General features: G+C 36.9%; 1 long non-coding RNA gene across 1 annotated transcript; it reads right to left on the minus strand.

The window, feature by feature from the left end:
* Positions 1–290: 290 nt before the first annotated feature.
* On the minus strand, positions 291–16,845 carry LOC119067726. The gene is made up of 3 exons (XR_005086002.1): positions 16,748–16,845; positions 2,752–2,758; positions 291–301 (listed from the first exon to the last, which is right to left on the minus strand). It is a non-coding gene; the product is annotated as an uncharacterized LOC119067726 (long non-coding RNA).
* Positions 16,846–17,520: the final 675 nt, after the last annotated feature.

A 17,520-nucleotide genomic window follows, 5' to 3' on the forward strand; every position in this document is an offset into this window, starting at 1 on the left:
GAACCGTACATGGTCGTAAAAGGTGTCATTACATAGGTAATTGCATGTACTTCTGGGGCAAATAGGCTTTATTGGGTTTAGAATTCATCCACGATGAGATATGTGCAGTTGAAGTTTTCAACCGAAGAAAGACTGAAAACTTCCACTTTTCTTGCAAAGAAATTTGCCGAGGTACACGAAACGTACATGGTCGAGTGGGGTGTCATTAGAAAGGTAATCGCATATACTTTCAGGGCAAATTGGGTCTTATTGGGGTTTTAAGCATCTACGACGAATTATGAGAAGTTGAAATGTTTGAGTGCTTTTATTGAATCGCAGATGCAACCAAACTTCCGTAAGCTCTACTTTCCCTGAAAATATATGGAATTACCTTTCTAATGACACCCCACGTGACTATGTAAAAGTGGAAGTTTTGAGTCGTTTTTCGGTTGAAAATTTCAACTGTAAATATCTCAGTGTGGATGAATTGCCAACCTAATAAGACTTATTTGCCCCGGATGTACATGCAATTTCCTTTCTAATGACACCCCACACGACCCTGTTCGGCTCGTGTAACTGGAGAAATTTTTGTAAGAAAAGTGCAGGTTTCCGGTTTTTGATGACCTCTTACCAGCCCCAAAAGCTTCGAAGAATTGTTTGAAAGTAGTTTTGGCTTCTGGGGTCCGAATGCGTCCGATTTCGGTCTTCTGTTTTTGAGAAAAATCCCTCATAAGGACTGGTGGTAGTTATTGCAGATTCATACCTTCTTACGATTCGTAAGTTGCAGCCCATTTGCTGCCATGTCTGTTATCATTCATACATTATATGTCACACGTGACGACTACTTGATCTCTCGCATCACTTTCGCTCGTGTAACACACTATATACGAACGCTCCCATACTTGCAACACACGTTCTTGAAATTACAGTCACTGTAATACAGTGGCTTACACAATGATCGATGATATCTTGTGAAATTTGAATAACACCAGTCCCATATTTCTGCATCATCTGCAGCTGCATCATTTGATTATTTTATTTTTAAAGCAGAATTGAATTGTTGAAGACGTTGGCTTTTAATCATTGTTTCATTCTATCACGAGGGTCTAACGTATACGTATATACATCAAACGATACTCGTTTCAACACGAAATCACGAAGCATGGACACTTTCTAAAAGCATTTCAATTCCAAACAGTTTCTCTTTAAATTTTTAACTCACACGAACGGTTGATATAAAATTTAAAAAGAAAAAAAAAACTTGTCCGCTATGTCGACAAACCAAAAAATTCTGTAAATTCACTTAAGAGTTCACCGTTTTACCCTCACAGCGTCGTTGTTTTTTTCCTTCTTCTTCTTTCTCCTCTACTTCTTCTTCGCAATATTTGCCAAAATATTTGTTTTTATATTTCATTGAAAACTTTTCCATTTCCAATTTCCATCAAATTCAACCATTTCAAACAAACTCAAAGCTTAAAGACCGAAACCGTATGTAAACTTTCTAGACAAGCAAGCAATAACAGAACTTGCAACAATTATTTGAAATTCAGTCAAGCATTAAATAACTGAACAAAACAATTGAAAGAAAAATGATTAAAGGATTGAATCTATTTGAATTGTAACGTTACGACAATACTACAAGTGGATGGGTCGTGAAAAAGGAAAAAAAAAAAAATATTAATGAATCTATCCATAGCGTCTTGTAGGAATCCTAAGTTCGACTCTGACAAAATTATAGCACATACAGTTAATGTCAACCGAATTTGTGCCTAACTTTGCATCAGCTGTCCTACCAGCTTGTCTACTCACTCAATCAAATTGTTTATGTGTCTTACGATTTACGGTCTTACTACTTCGTTTCTCTTCGCGTGTATTGTTTGCATGAGCATATTGTAATCGCCTCCAGGATCGTGAAAATGTCAAATGCTGCCAAAATATCCAAAGGCAGAAAGAAACTAGTTAAAGATACTCTGAAAGTGAAAAAGAGACAGCTGACAATCAACCATCAGTACTCAAGGCCTTTCGACATCAGTGAAGTCCAGACCTGCATCGAGTCGTTAAAATTGGGAAAAGCTGCTGGAGCTGACAAAATTTACCCGGAATTCATAAAAAATCTTGGTAATCGTGCAAAGAAGTGGCTCATGGCGTTCATGAACGACGTCCTATCAACAAGGAATATACCGAAGGAATTCCGCAAAAGCAAAGTGGTTGTGATTCTCAAGCCGAATAAGCCTGAAGACGACCCAGCAAGCTACCGGCCAATCTCTTTGCTGAGCGTGTGCTATAAGATGCTCGAACGTCTTATCTACAACCGAATTTATGATGCCACCGATGCCAGGCTTCCGGACGAATATGCTTGTTTTAGAAGAGGACGCAGCTGCGCCGACCAAATCCTGGCGTTGACAACATTCATAGAGTCAGGCTTCGAACGTAAGCAAAAAACTGGTGTCGCTTTCGTGGACCTGTCATCAGCATACGACACTGTTTGGATAGACGGACTTCTTCTAAAATTCATCGACGTCATCCCATGTGCTGGCTTGGCGGAACTATTGAAAAACATGCTGTCGAACAGACAAATTGTGGTAATCATGAACGGTGATTTCAGCAAGAAAAAAATCCTGATGAATGGATTGCCTCAAGGCTCAGTTTTGGCCGCGCTTCTTTTCAATCTTAACATCAGCGATATGCCAGAAACTCAATCTCGCAAATTCGGATACGCCGACAATAACGCACAAGGGAGCCAACACAAAAACCTAAAGTACACACCCTAACGAACGACCTGGCCATCTTAGAAAAATTTTACCGTGACTGGTGACTGTGCCCGAATCCCGACAAAACAGAGGTAAGCTACTTTCACTTAAACAACCGAGAGGCAAGTAGCGAACTAAAAGTAACTTTCTGCGGAAAACCGGTGAATTTCAACCCAAATCCGAAATATCTCGGATATACGATGGACCGTACAGTAACGCACAAGACGCATTTGGAAAAAGTAGGCCAAAAGCTTAAAACACGCAACAACATCATACAGAAACTGGCCGGATCCTCGTGGGGCTGTAACGGCAATACGCTTCGAACAGCAGCTATGGGACTCGTCTACTCTACAGCAGAATACTGCTGTCCTGTCTGGTTACGTAGCGCACACGTCAGTATGGTCGATGTACAACTCAACTCCACTCTACGATTAGTCACTGGTACACTGAAGTCAACACCATTGCCCTGGCTGCCAGTACTCGCAAACATCGCTCCATCAAATATTCGCCGTGAAGCGGCTCTGGCCCGTGAATGGTCAAAAATTTCCGAACACACCTCACTACCGATCCACGAAGACTTATCAATGGTTCATTCCTCAAGACTGAGATCCAGACACCCAATATGGAAAGAACCTTTCGTCAACTCTGAAAACTACACTTTCGATGTTCTGGACAAGTGGAGAGAGTCCTGGCACCGGGAGAATGTACGAAATAATTACCTAATCAACGATCCTACGGAATGGACGAAAGCCGGAATACATGGTGCCAGATCAACCGTTTTAGAACTGGGCACGATCGTAGCGCCGATATGCTCCACAATTGGGACGTGTCCAACTCTCCATATTGCGACTGCGATCGAAACATCATTCAAACCACTGATCACATCATAAACGAATGCGTCACTAGAAAATTTGACGGTGGAATTTCCGAACTACACAAAGTCACACCCGAAGCGATTAAGGCTCGGAACGGGTTCGGGTTGACCTGATCAGTTCAGATTATGACCCGAACCGGTCTTAGACCTGAACCGGAACTAAGACTTCGGGTTCAACCCGAACTTGACCCGAACCTAAATTTTCGATTTCGGGTTCCAACCGAACCCGACCCGAACCCGAAGTTATTCAACCCGTACTTGACCCGAACCCGAATTTCCATTTCGGATTTGACCCGAACCTGACCTGAACCCGAAATTTTCAAATAGATCAGGTCTGGTTCGGGTGACCCGAAAATTTTACGCTAAAAAATGCCAAAAATTTCGGGTTAACCCGAACCGGACCTGATTTATTTGAATATCTCGGGTTCAGGTCAGGTTCGGTTCAAACCCGAAATGGAAATTCGGGTTCGGGTCAAGTACGGGTTGAATAACTTCGGGTTCGGGTCGGGTTCGGTTTGAACCCGAAATCGAAAATTCTGGTTCGGGTCAAGTTCGGGTTGAACCCGAAGTCTTGGTTCCGGTTCGGGTCAAGATCAGGCTCGGGTTCCGGTCTGACCGAACCCGACCCGTTCCGAGCCTTAGAAGCGATACAGTGGATACGACTTTTAGACATGAAACTGTGATTACTGTTTTATTTTTTTATTTTTTATTTTTCAATGTCATTCTTGGTATCCTCTCTTTCCTCTAATTGACTTTCACGTTTCAACGACTTAGAGAATTCTATTCTTGCTGTTCTTTTTTCTATAAAGAGGAAAATTGTGTTCATGTAATCTGTACCATACGAAATAATAATAATGAGCATATTTTGACACAAATTCGGTTGACATTAACTGTATTTTCATTCTGTCCATAAACTTTAATCAGACTCTCCCGGAGAGTGCCGTGTACGATTTTCTATTTTTATTATGCCTTAAGTACACAAAGTATGGAATTCATTCAATTCGCCTCATGTTTGATTAAAACAAACAGTAACAAAGAATATGCTTGAGTTTTAGGATTTACCAACACCATCTCTCATGGTACATATTTGTTTCTGCTCAGTTGTTCCCAGCGCACATTTTATTTAATTAGATAAATTAAAAATGGCCAATCGTATAATTTCAATATTTAAATTAAATTAAAATTCTGTTTTATGCGAGCTCCTAAATGATTTTTATGATGAACTCTATCATTATCTCTCTGCTATAAATTTTAAAATAATAATTAACATTTGCCATAGACAGCATTATTTATTCATCATTTCAATAGGTAGATTGGCATGAATGGAAATTTAAGTTTTTATGGACAAAAATTCGACCGCACTTTTTGATTGTTGTGGTGCCATGGAGATGATTAAATTAAAAACAAAATCGACGAAATGTTTTATTGCATTTCATGATTTCATATACGCAAATCCATTTTTCCCATCCATAAAAATGACATAAATAGTACGGCCTCAGGTGAAGAGGAAAATATAATCAGCCGGAATCGATGTGAATATTCAAATGTTGTAGATCTGTTACAGCTCGACATGACCAGCTGAAGGGCACATAGTGGTTTCATTTTATGGATGGACAACTTTGACATATTTTTGATTTTTCAAAGTTTGAAATGGCTGATTATAACAATAGTATATTACGTTATTGTTTCCGGAAAAACGTGGATATAACTATTTTATTGAAAATAAATATTGAATAGCCACAAAAAAAGTCCAAAAATGCTTCTTCTTCTTCTTCTTCTTCTTCTTCTTCTTCTTCTTCTTCTTCTTCTTCTTCTTCTTCTTCTTCTTCTTCTTCTTCTTCTTTAGCCTGTTTGTATCCACTGCTGGATGTAGGCCTCCCCTAAATTTGTCCATGTTGTACGATCCATTGCCACTTGTTGCCAGTTCGTGTGTCCATATGTACCTTTGATGTATTTCTTTATTCCGTTTGTCCATCTCTCTGGTGGTCTTCCGACAGGTCTTGTTGTGGGGGGTCTCCAGTCCATGATGGCTTTGGTCCAACGGTCATCTGTCCTTCTTGCAATATGTCCTGCCCAACTCCACTTTAGAGACGCAATTCTTTCCATGACATCAACGACTTTTGTTTGTTGGCGAATCCATTGGTTTGTCATTTTGTCTCTGAGTGTAATTCCAAGCATACTTCGTTCCATGGCTCTTTGTGCCACTCTCAACTTATTTTCAGATGCTTTGGTTAATGTTAACGTTTCTGCTCCATATGTCAACACTGGAAGGACACACCTATCGAAAACTTTCCGTTTTAGACTATTATTCATTTTGCTTTTGAAAATCAGGCTGAGTTTCCCGAAAGCTGCCCATCCAAGACCAATTCTACGCTTGATTTCTGCAGTTTGGTTGTCTAGACCTAATTTCAGTTTGTGAACAAGGTATACATAGCTGTCGACTCTTTCAATAACTGTATCTCCAATTTTTATTTGTCTGTCGTCGTCAATGTTTGTCATGATTTTCGTTTTAGATAAGTTCATCTTGAGACCAACTTTGTTAGCCCCTTCATTTAACTCTTCTAACATGACTTGTGCTTGGTATAGATGTAGTGCGACTAGGACAATGTCATCTGCGAAACGGAGATGACTAAGGAATTCTCCTTTTATGTCAATTCCCTTTTTGCTCCAGTCTAATTTCTTGAAAACACTCTCCAGGACTGATGTGAACAGTTTCGGTGAGATGGTGTCACCCTGTCTTACACCTCGACCTAGCCTGAATTTCGTCGTGTTCTCATGAAGTTTAATACATGACGTAGCATTTTCGTACACATATTGGAGCACCTTGGAGTACCTTGAGTCCACTCTACATTCGTCCAATGAGTCCCATATCGACCATGTTTCAACTGAATCAAAAGCTTTTTCGAAGTCAATGAATATCAAGACTATGCTAATCTTGTATTCGTTGCATTTTTCAATCAACGTTCTCATCACTTGTAAATGATCGTTCGTGCTGAAACCTGATCTAAATCGACCTTGTTCGACAGGTTGGTAGAAGTCGAACTTTGTCGTGTTCCTTTTTGTGATGATTTTCATGAATAGCTTGTGCAGTGTTGATAAAAGATTTATGGGCCGGTAATTTTCTAGCTTTGTTATGTCCCCTTTTTTGTGCAGTAATGTGATCTCTGCATTTTCCCATGCTTCCGGGATTTTTTCCCATTGGAGGCACTGATTGAACAAAGCCGTTATTGCACTTAATAGGGAGTCTCCACCTAGTTTAATGGCTTCGATGGGAACACCATCTTCACCAGGTGACTTTTTGTTTTTCATTTCGTTGACTGCAGCCTTTACTTCTTCAACAAGTATGTCAGGCAGATCTTCTGATCCTACGTTCCTAACGACTGATCTGTCTTCTTCTGTCGTAGAATTCGGGTTGGGACGTTTCGATGAAAACAAATCTTCGTAATATTCTTTGGCGATATCTAATATCGTATTTCGGTCCGATTGAATCGTTCCTGTTTTGTCTCGTAATTTGAAGATTTCATATCCCACTTTTATATAGAAAATAGTCCAAATAGATCGAAATTTGGGTTCCAAGAGTATAAGAACAACGTGAATTCATCGAAAAATTCTTTATTTTAGTTGATCTCACTCTTATCGGCAATAAATAATGAAAAGCCGCACAAAAAACCTCAAAAAAAGAGAAAAGAGAAAGTTGCTCCAACCCTTTACAGTGAAACTTATCCAAGGATGTTTGTGCATATTATAGTACTACAGAAGCTAGGCTCTCTCACCATACATACCATGTCTCGGACTCGTGTCACTGCAGCCGCTCAGGTACTTCGGAAAATCACCTATTTTTTCATCTAAAGTCATTAATATCACCATCAGGTGAACATGGACCTGGTGGTAAGTATACTCAAATTTTGCGTCTCTTCAAACGTAGCTAAAAACGTTTTTTCCCGAAATTGTTTCACTCGAGTAATTGCAAAAAAACGATTTTGGGCCCCTTTGGGCAGACCCTTACTTCACTACCTCGATCGTCGACAACAAAATATATGACACCAAACGTAGTACCACGTTTTACTCGCATCAGTTCAATGAATCGAATGAGCTATAACTCAATAAAATTCGTGACACCTTGTCCCAAAATGTCTGATTTTGTTCGATATTTTGGCGATATCACTCTTATGCTGGCGTAAAAAAATTCACCAAGAGATGTAACATTAGACATTATAATGTTAAGTGTTTACATACTGCGATAAAATACCTCACCGTGCACCGTAGTTTACACTCGACATGCATTATAATACTCGTGCAAGAGCTCGTATACGTACGCGTTTCGTAAAGACTACGGAGCATGTAATGCGTTATTGTATACCAATTTTTACTTATTTGTTAGTGGAACTTGTTACAAATGAAAATGTTCAGACAAGAACTCAATCCACTATTCCAACATGAATAGTCAAGACATTTGCTTCTCAATGTTGCACTCCCACTTCGACCAGCAGATGGGGAAGTTAATTGGAAGGTCAGAAAAGTAGAATTTCATGAAAAGAATAATCAAGTTCAGCTAAAAACGATCATAGAATATCAGTTGGATCCGGAATAATAGCCGCAATAATTCGGCAACAGAAAATCCTATTCTTCTTCCACTAGATACTACATTTTAATATGTAAAGTCCGCAGGAAGGACACTTAAAGATTCTTAAGGGTTTTCAGCCTAATAAAAATCTACTACCAATTGGCCGAGAATAAATGCAAAAAGAATCCCTTTCGACTTATACGTTTATGAGAATGTGGAAACGTTCGTTAAGTTAAAATTTTTATTCCGGGAAAATATGGAAATGGATCTTGTAGAATTCGAATGGCACATTTCAAAAACAATCAGTGCTTAAGGTGTCGTCGACACGACAAATTTCTGTATCATATCTCTAACCGTTGTGAAACAGATGCGCTTTTTACACGAGGCTTTGGTCACGCTTCCAATGTTCCAAAAGTCCTTTTTATTTTTCACATTAAAATCATCTGGGAAAAAAAAATATATTTAAACCTCCACCATACGTTTATACATACGTGAAAAGCCATAAATTTTTATTTGTTTATTCATGGGTCATGCTAATACACCGACACCAGCAATTAAGCAATCTTTAAATGGTATACTCAACTCATGCATATGTATAACATGTAGTAACATGAACTTCAGCGTCTTTATTACTCTGATTCCAGTGATATTCTGCACGCTACATTCACGGCTCAGCTCTGACCCGACTACATAAACGTAAACTCTATGAAAAATACGGATAGGAGTTAAGAGAATGTTTTATTGAAGTGGTTTTTTTCCTGTGGTTTTTTCTATTTGGTTGTACTGTTCTAATTTCATTTTTATTTGTGCTTTTATTTTTGGCTTTCACGGTAAAGCTCCATTTTCGTTGTGAATCTTTTTTTTTTTTGTTAAATGAAGTGCAGAAAATAGGTTTTTATTTTTATTTCGCTTTGTTGTGTTGGGTTATTTCGGTATTGTTGTGAATTGGAATTTCGTAAATGGAGAGATTTTTTGTCGGTAATTTAAAAAAAAATATTTTTATGAAAAAGAATAGATGAATGACTGCTCGTTGTCAAGGATTTTATTAGCACTTGAGAGAACGTAAAGTTTAATGATGCGCTCGGTTGAAATTTTGCACCTTAAGATACGCAATTTTATCTAAAGTTTTTTTTTTTTTTAAACAATTTTCCCAACAACGCTTGTATCCGCGGTTGAAAACGGAACGCACGTTATACACCGACTTTTGAGAACACATAAAGACCGGAAGTATTTATGAGTTTTCTCTTAAAGCGGTACTGTGAGAACGCATAAAAAATCTTACATAAATCATCACGATTCGTGGAAGCTCATGACTGCTCGCGCATAATTGCAAAATTGGGGTATATCTCCTCGAACAATTTTTCGATTGAGAAATTGAAAAACACGGACGGACGGAAGCGCAATTCGATGCGAATCGTGCTATCAAAAGATCAGTCAAACTTGTGACGCAAATTTCTTTTTGTAAAATTTTCTTTCACAAATTTTTTGAGTCAATTTTTTGTTGATAAAACTTTTGTGTACAACGCACAATGCGTCACCCTCAGCGATATCAGTTATTTTGTAAGTGAAATAAAGGACTTGCGTCACATTTACCCCTTAAGGGTTTTTTGACTGATCTTTTGATAGCACGATACCTAAACCTAATGAGAAATTTCATCTAAAACGAGCCATCAGAACAGTCGGAGCGTTTGCTGCGACTGAGCCCCGTACAAATCCGTATATCTATTGCGTACGTGACCCTAGTGCGTCTGTCACCCTACTTTGACCGTAAGCCTATTGCGCCGGTTAATGTAGTTAAAGTAAAATTATTATGTAATGTGTACATCTTACAAATTGCGCATAGCGCAATTACGAAGCCCCGTACGACGTTCCTTTCAAATGGAACAAAAATTTCAAATCGCCGTAAAAATTTTATTTTTTTTGAGTATAAATACACAAAGGGCCTAGTATCGGCCTCAGTCCGAGGACCCAAATTTAAAATTTTTTTTCAACTACATTCTATTCGGCCTTTGATTACCTTCCAAATGAAACAAAAATTACGAAAAACGGATGAAATTTGCTCGAGTTATATGTGAAATACACATAGGGCCCTAGTAGCGGCTTAGTCCAAGGACCCAAATTTAATGTTTTTTCAAACAACATTCTATTCAGCCTTCGATTACCTTCTAAATCAAACAAAAATTACGAAAGACGGATGAAATTTACTCGAATTCAATGTAAAATACACATAGGGCCCTAGTAGTGGCCTTAGTCCGAGGACCCAAATTAAAAAAAAATTTCAACAACATTCTATTCGGCCTTCGATTACCTTCTAAATGAAACAAAAATTACGAAAAACGGATGAAATTTGCTCGAGTTATATGTAAAATACACATAGGGCCCTAGTAGCGGCCTTAGTCCAAGGACCCAAATTTATTTTTTTTTTCAACAACATTCTATTCGGTGTTCGATTATCTTTCAAATGAAACAAAAATTACGAAAAACGGATGAAATTTACTCGAGTTCTATGTAAAATACACATAGGGCCCTAGTAGCGGCCTTAGGCCAAGGACCCAAATTTTTTTTTCAACAACATTCTATTGGGCCTTCGATTACCTTCTAAATCAAACAGAAATTACGAAAAACGAATGAAATTTACTCGAGTTCTTTGTAAAATACACATAGGGCCCTAGTAGTGGCCTTAGTCCAAGGACCAAAATTTTTTTTTTTTCAACAACATTCTATTCGGCCTTTAATTACCTTCCAAATGAAACAAAAATTACGAAAAACGGATGAAATTTACTCGAGTTCTATGTAAAATACACATAGGGCCCTAGTAGCGGCCTTAGGCCAAGGACCCAATTTTTTTTTTCAACAACATTCTATTGGGCCTTCGATTACCTTCCAAATGAAACAAAAATTACGAAAAACGGATGAAATTTACTCGAGTTCTATGTAAAATACACATAGGGCCCTAGTAGTGGCCTTAGTCCAAGGATCCAAATTTAATTTTTTTTCAACAACATTCTATTCGGCCTTCGATTACCTTCCAAATGAAACAAAAATTACGAAAAACGGATGAAATTTACTCGAGTTCTATGTAAAATACACATAGGGCCCTAGTAGTGGCCTTAGGCCAAGGATCCAAATTTAATTTTTTTTCAACAACATTCTATTCGGCCTTCGATTACCTTCCAAATGAAACAGAAATTACGAAAAACGAATGAAATTTACTCGAGTTCTATGTAAAATACACATAGGGTCCTAGTAGTGGCCTTAGGCCAAGGATCCAAATTTAATTTTTTTTCAACAACATTCTATTGGGCCTTCGATTACCTTCTAAATCAAACAGAAATTACGAAAAACGAATGAAATTTACTCGAGTTCTATGTAAAATACACATAGGGCCCTAGTAGCATTTCACTTCTAAGGCCCTAACTCACGGTCCACTCACCCGATTTTAAAAAACTTTTTTTTCCTGGATTGGTATTGACAATACCTATCATTTGCCTTACATTTCCATCGTTTATTTTGCCATAAATATCACCAAAAGACCTTAAATCACTTAGGTGGCCCTAACTCACGAAGGGCCGACCCGAATATGCCCATTTTCGAACTTAGCCTCACTATTTCGACTATCTTTCAAGGGATTTTTTTTTTTTTAAATTGGATTTGATTTACTCAAGATATCGACGTGACGGACAGACGGACAGACAAAATTTTTATTGCAGATTCGTCATCTATGAACATAGGCAAACACTTTGCCCTTACCGTCTGCTTCGAATTCCATCAATTACACACGGCATCGTAATCCTATAAGCCCCTTTGTACTTCGTACGGGGCTAAAAACAAACGAAATTTTAGTTGAAATTATCGCCGCTGTTTAGTGTTTAAGGCAGCAGCAACCGTAATGCGCGACGCGAACGATACCTAATACAGACATGTTTTATTTGTTCCCACAAATAATGAGAAGGACTCCAATTAGGTCTCGTTCGCATCGCTATGTGTAGCTACAGTAAGATATTCTATTACGCTTAAGTTTTTAAGTTTAAGCCTCACATAGTCCGATAAATCGAAGTATGCACAAAATGCGCATACAATTTGCATAATATAAAACCATGCAGCATTTCGATGCTACCAGTAAAGCTGACAAAATATATATGGGATCCCTTGTGTCGGTCGAATACAGTCTGTTGTGGTGTTCGTAAGAGGTTTATAATAGCCATAGTGTGCTCCGAACTAAATCACAGCATATATCCCATAGTTGAACCAACTCCATCAAATGTTTTCAATATACCACAATCTTGAATCCACCACAATGTTTTTATGTCGGCATTCCGAGCAGTGCTTAACCGAAATAATTTCCTAATGCTATTCGCAAACTTCTTAAATAAAATCTCCTATTAAACAACAATGTGATAGTAAGTATATGTAGCCACAATGGTCCATTGAGGGGGTAATGGAATTCGTCACTGTTATGCTTTGCCACATAGATGTGTGCATGTGTATATCACAATCACATACACCTACACATTTTGCTATACTTTATCATAAGCAGTACATTACATCCCTCGTCTTTAATGAACATAACAGAACAATTAGTAGAGTTTGCATATTTAGGATACTAACTCAAAATGAGTTTTGCATGTTATTGCAGGTGCATTTTGCAATTTTCTGTCATTTCTGGTGTGTGTATGTGTGGACGTATACATTGCAAATGAAAACATAACTCACATAATTAGATAGTTAATTAGATTTACTAATTTTCGTGTTACTGGCAACTGTTTGATGTTGTTTGTTATACTCTAAAAAAAATTTAATTGACTCATGCACGGAATTTCGAAAGCCAACACATTTTCTGTTCATTGTGTGTTGACAAAACTTTGGTATTGAAGTAAATTTGTGTCAAAATTTGTTTTACATGCAACATGCGTCGAAAATCGTAATTTTCATGTTTCAAAACACTACTTTCGACGCTCTCAGCATGTAACATTACATAACTCGGCATAAAAATTAAATGTCTCATTTTCGTGTGTTTATTAACCTCGGCTTCGCCTCGGATCAACAAAATTCACACGAAAGCTCTACTTTTCATCTTTTTATTTCTAGTCATGTAATATATATTACACACTTGTCACGAAGAAGTCGAGGCTTGCCGAGACTGATAGTGACAAGTGTGTACTCTATTTTATCACATAAGCGAAAACGAGACAACAACATAGACCTGAAGTGTAATTCTTGAATTAAACTTCTAGTTAAGTAATTTTGACATCCGAACACCGCGTGTATGTTATAAAATACTATAAGATACCGGTATATGCTGAAAATATGCAAATACTTGATTTGTAGTTTGGGAAATAGCCATACAGTCATCGAAATCGTGAGACTATGCGATTTCTGGTTATGGGAATTATAAATGGTTTATGCCATTTAAAGTCTTCATAAGAGAGCAGGGCCAATTTGGCCGGTTGACAAACAAACCCCAATTACCTATTACAGCTTGCGAAGTCAAATATATGGGTTTTTGGTTTGTTTTTAGTGTTAGAACGTCCAAACATCTCCAGGAAATAAGAGACAATTACAAAATAATGATCTTTATTGAGCTGCTGATTCTCAACGAATGAAGAGTTCTAGCCCAACAAAATAGAACTTGGTTACTCGATTAAATACAAATTTATGAAATTGCTGAGTTACTTCCAACATTTAGCCCCCAAAGGAAGTACAACGGGGCTCATAGGATTACGATGCCGTGTGTAATTGATGGAATTCGAAGCACCTATGTCCAGAATGATGAATAAAAATTTTGCATATAACACGAGTAAATTTAATCCGTTTTTCGTAATTTTGATTTCATTTGGAAGCAGAGCCTAATATTTGGGAATCGTTTTTGAGAATTTTAGGGAATTTTTGGGAATTTAGGGAACTTTTGGGAATTTAGGGAATTTTTGGGAATTTAGGGAATTTTTGGGAATTTTGGGAATTAATTCCCAAAAATTCCCTAAAATTCCCAAAAAATTTCTTTTCTTTGCATTTTTATAATTAGATGCACGTAAAAGATCAGGAAAAGTTCAAAAACCTTTAAAAACTATGAACAAGCAAAAAAAAAGGATTTTTTTTGAAATTTTAGTGAACTTTTGAGAATTGGTTCCCAATTGGTTGCTCTGAAGGATATAATTCTTGTCGATGTACTCGCACCAGGCAGGGCGTATACTCTACTTGTAGGTCTCTCCAAAGCCGACATTAGTACAACACTTTAATAATTTAAGAGCAATCTACACTCCGACCCCCTATGAAATACATTTTTGATGATAACTTTTTATTCGAATTATTTTTGAAAAAAGTGGCCTCATCGTTTGGTGCCAGAACATATAAGGTTTCGATAGCCACTGGAATTGTCCAGATTGATGTAGTGTACTGAGAAAAAGCTCAAAACTCCTAAAATTTGTGTTTTTTGTGATATTTTTTGGACTTTTAAGTTTTCTCGGCGTAGACTGCATCAATTTTGACAATAAACCGCTAGCGTTAGTCCATATTATTTTACTTCAATGAACACACTGAAAATGTATATTGATATTGGAAAAGTGGAATTTGAAATTCTTAGTTTCAGTTTAAAATGCCGCTCCAATTTTCAAAAAATCTCGCGCTTGAAAAAAAAGAACAATTTCGTGACTTAACAAATTGGGATGTTTTATTTGTTGACAGTTTGTTTTAATTGTGATCACCGAGATAACCAAAAAACCAACACTAACAAACAAAATATTCCTATAAGCTGACAGATACCTAATATCCCATTTCGATTCTTTAGAGTTTCCGTACGTGAGTTCATCATGGCAGTGATTTTTTTAATTAATTTCTATGAAAAAATATAAAAAGTGTTTATAACAAAACTAAACTTTTATTAAAAAAGGCTCGCGGTTTATTCTGGTGGCTATCGAAACTTTATATGTTCTGGCACCAAACGATGAAACCACTTTTTTCAAAAAATATTCTAATAAGAAGTTATCATCGAAAATGTTTTTGATAGAAAGTCGGAGTGTAGACTGCTCTTAAAATAATTATTTTTGAGTTATAGCCGCAAAAAGGTTTTCGGTACCCTCTGACATGCTTTCACCTTTGAACACTTTAACCGAAAATTTAAAAAAATGTTCGAAAAAAAAATGAAAGATACGATTCTCTAGAATTGAGGACGAATCTATCACTCCTTAAAATCGGAGACCACTTGTTCCCCTATCACCATCACCTCCAGTTTTGGCGATATGCCGCTTAAGCTCAATTTACTGAATATATTATATTCAATATGTTCTGAAATATTTGTTGTGTTTTTTGGGAATTTTTGGGAATTTAGGGAATTTTTGAGAATTTTAGGGAATTTTGGGAATTTAGAGAATTAATTCCCAAATACTAGGCTCTGTTTGGAAGGTAATCGAAGGCCGAATAGAATGTTTTTGAAAAATATTTAAATTTGGGTCCTTGGACTAAGGCCGCTACTAGGGCCCTTTGTGTATATTGCATAAAACTCAAAGCGAATCAGGCTTTAGGAAAGAAAAATATTTGTTTTCATTTTTCTTATAATTCGCTAGTTCATTGTGAAAATACATTTGGGTTATATGGATCATTATTTAACTAATTCAACTGACTTTAGTGCTCGATATCGATTTTACAACTTCCAAAAACAGTTGTGACTTGAGGAAATTCTGAAAAGGACTTGCGTTTACATCGTGTAGAAGAGAAAATCCGGGACACGCAGATCATCTACGTCTCGCTTAGCCTAAATTCAGTATTTTGAGATTTAAAATTTTTATTTTATGGGACTGTCAGATCAAATTATCAGTCTCTCCAATCTCATTTTCATCAGTGTGTGTGTGTTAATTCAATCGGACTTAGATGAAGTTTGTGTTTACTTTAATCATATCGCAATGTGAATAAAAAAAATTAATTCGAAATTGAATAATCGGTCCATATTATTATTGCACTGCCGAGCGTTCGCTGCGAAATTGTACAGTCCGTTTACAAAAATTTCCACTAAATCGGAACAAATTTAAAAATCATTTTAATCTGTTTTCATTTTGCAAGATTGAATTTTATAGCTTACAAAAACTGAACGAATAAATTGAATTTTATTTCTGCATTCATTTCATATCCTACAACACGAATCTAATTTTGCATAAATTGAAAATTTCAATGCATAGCGCATAATTAACTGCAATTCAAACATTGTTAACATAATAAATTGTGCGACACAATTATGGATTATGCTTCGACGAAAAATCAAATTTAAAATCTTCCTTGCATTATTTCTGTGTTTCGGTGGAGGTGGGGCTATGTATAACCATTACTTTCGGGATTCCGTATTTGTTCTACAATTTTATTGAACGAACATTGATTTCACAATTAATACCATTTTCGAGCTATAACTGTTGAATCCACCGGTCGATTGCATTAAAAACAGGGACTAAACGGGCCTCAATCATAAGTTTTTAATTTTTGTGGGTTTTGTTTGTTTATTTCATTTTATTTGTTCCACACGTATTCCACCCTTGATTCCACCACACAGAAATAGCGCCTGTCTTTACGTTTCTTAAATTCCACACGTTACGTTACTCTCTTTACGCTTCTTATGTTGACAACATGTGGTTCAATGTCGAACAATTAAAACTTTAGAATGCTAACCAAGTAAAAACTTATGATGAAGTCTGTTTGTTTTTGGGAAAATATGGGAAATGGTATCTGAAAAATAGTCCCTGATTAAAATACATACGACGCGAGAGCTTCTGTCAAGGGTGACTGTAAGCTCTACTTCTCTACAGGCTCTATTTTTCTGGGAAATAAAAGGCTAACATTGGTCTGTCAATGATTTTAATGTAAAAAACAGAACGCCTTGTAAAATCCCAAGTAAAAGTTATCTTGTGCTCTGATATACTTGCTTGTAAAATTATGTATGTTGCAAAAATTATGATTGAAGGGTGAAAAGGGCTGAGCTCAGTTCACACATAAAAGAATGCGCCGTTGATGATTTGAATAAACTTTAGATTTTCAGCGATTAGTGACTAATCATAAGGAAGTTGTAAAAATTGGCTCTGCAGTAATCTATACCCAAAAAATTTGAGAAAGAAAATTTTAGAAAAAATTGCGTCACAAGTGGCAGATGTTGAGGAAACTAATGTTAGGAAAATAGTTAAAACAGGGACATGTGACGCAATTGTTTTTTAAATTTTCTTTCTTACATTTTTTGGGTCAATTTTTTGTTGATAAAACTTTCGCCTCAGAGAGCGTCACCCTCAGCGATATCAGTTATCTTGTAAGTAGAAACAGCGACTTGCGTCACACTTTCACCCTTAAGGGTTTTTTGGCGGAAGTTCAGTTCTTTAGGAAGT

Source organism: Bradysia coprophila (assembly GCF_014529535.1).
Source record: "Bradysia coprophila strain Holo2 chromosome X unlocalized genomic scaffold, BU_Bcop_v1 contig_128, whole genome shotgun sequence".
Lineage (NCBI taxonomy): Eukaryota > Metazoa > Arthropoda > Insecta > Diptera > Sciaridae > Bradysia > Bradysia coprophila.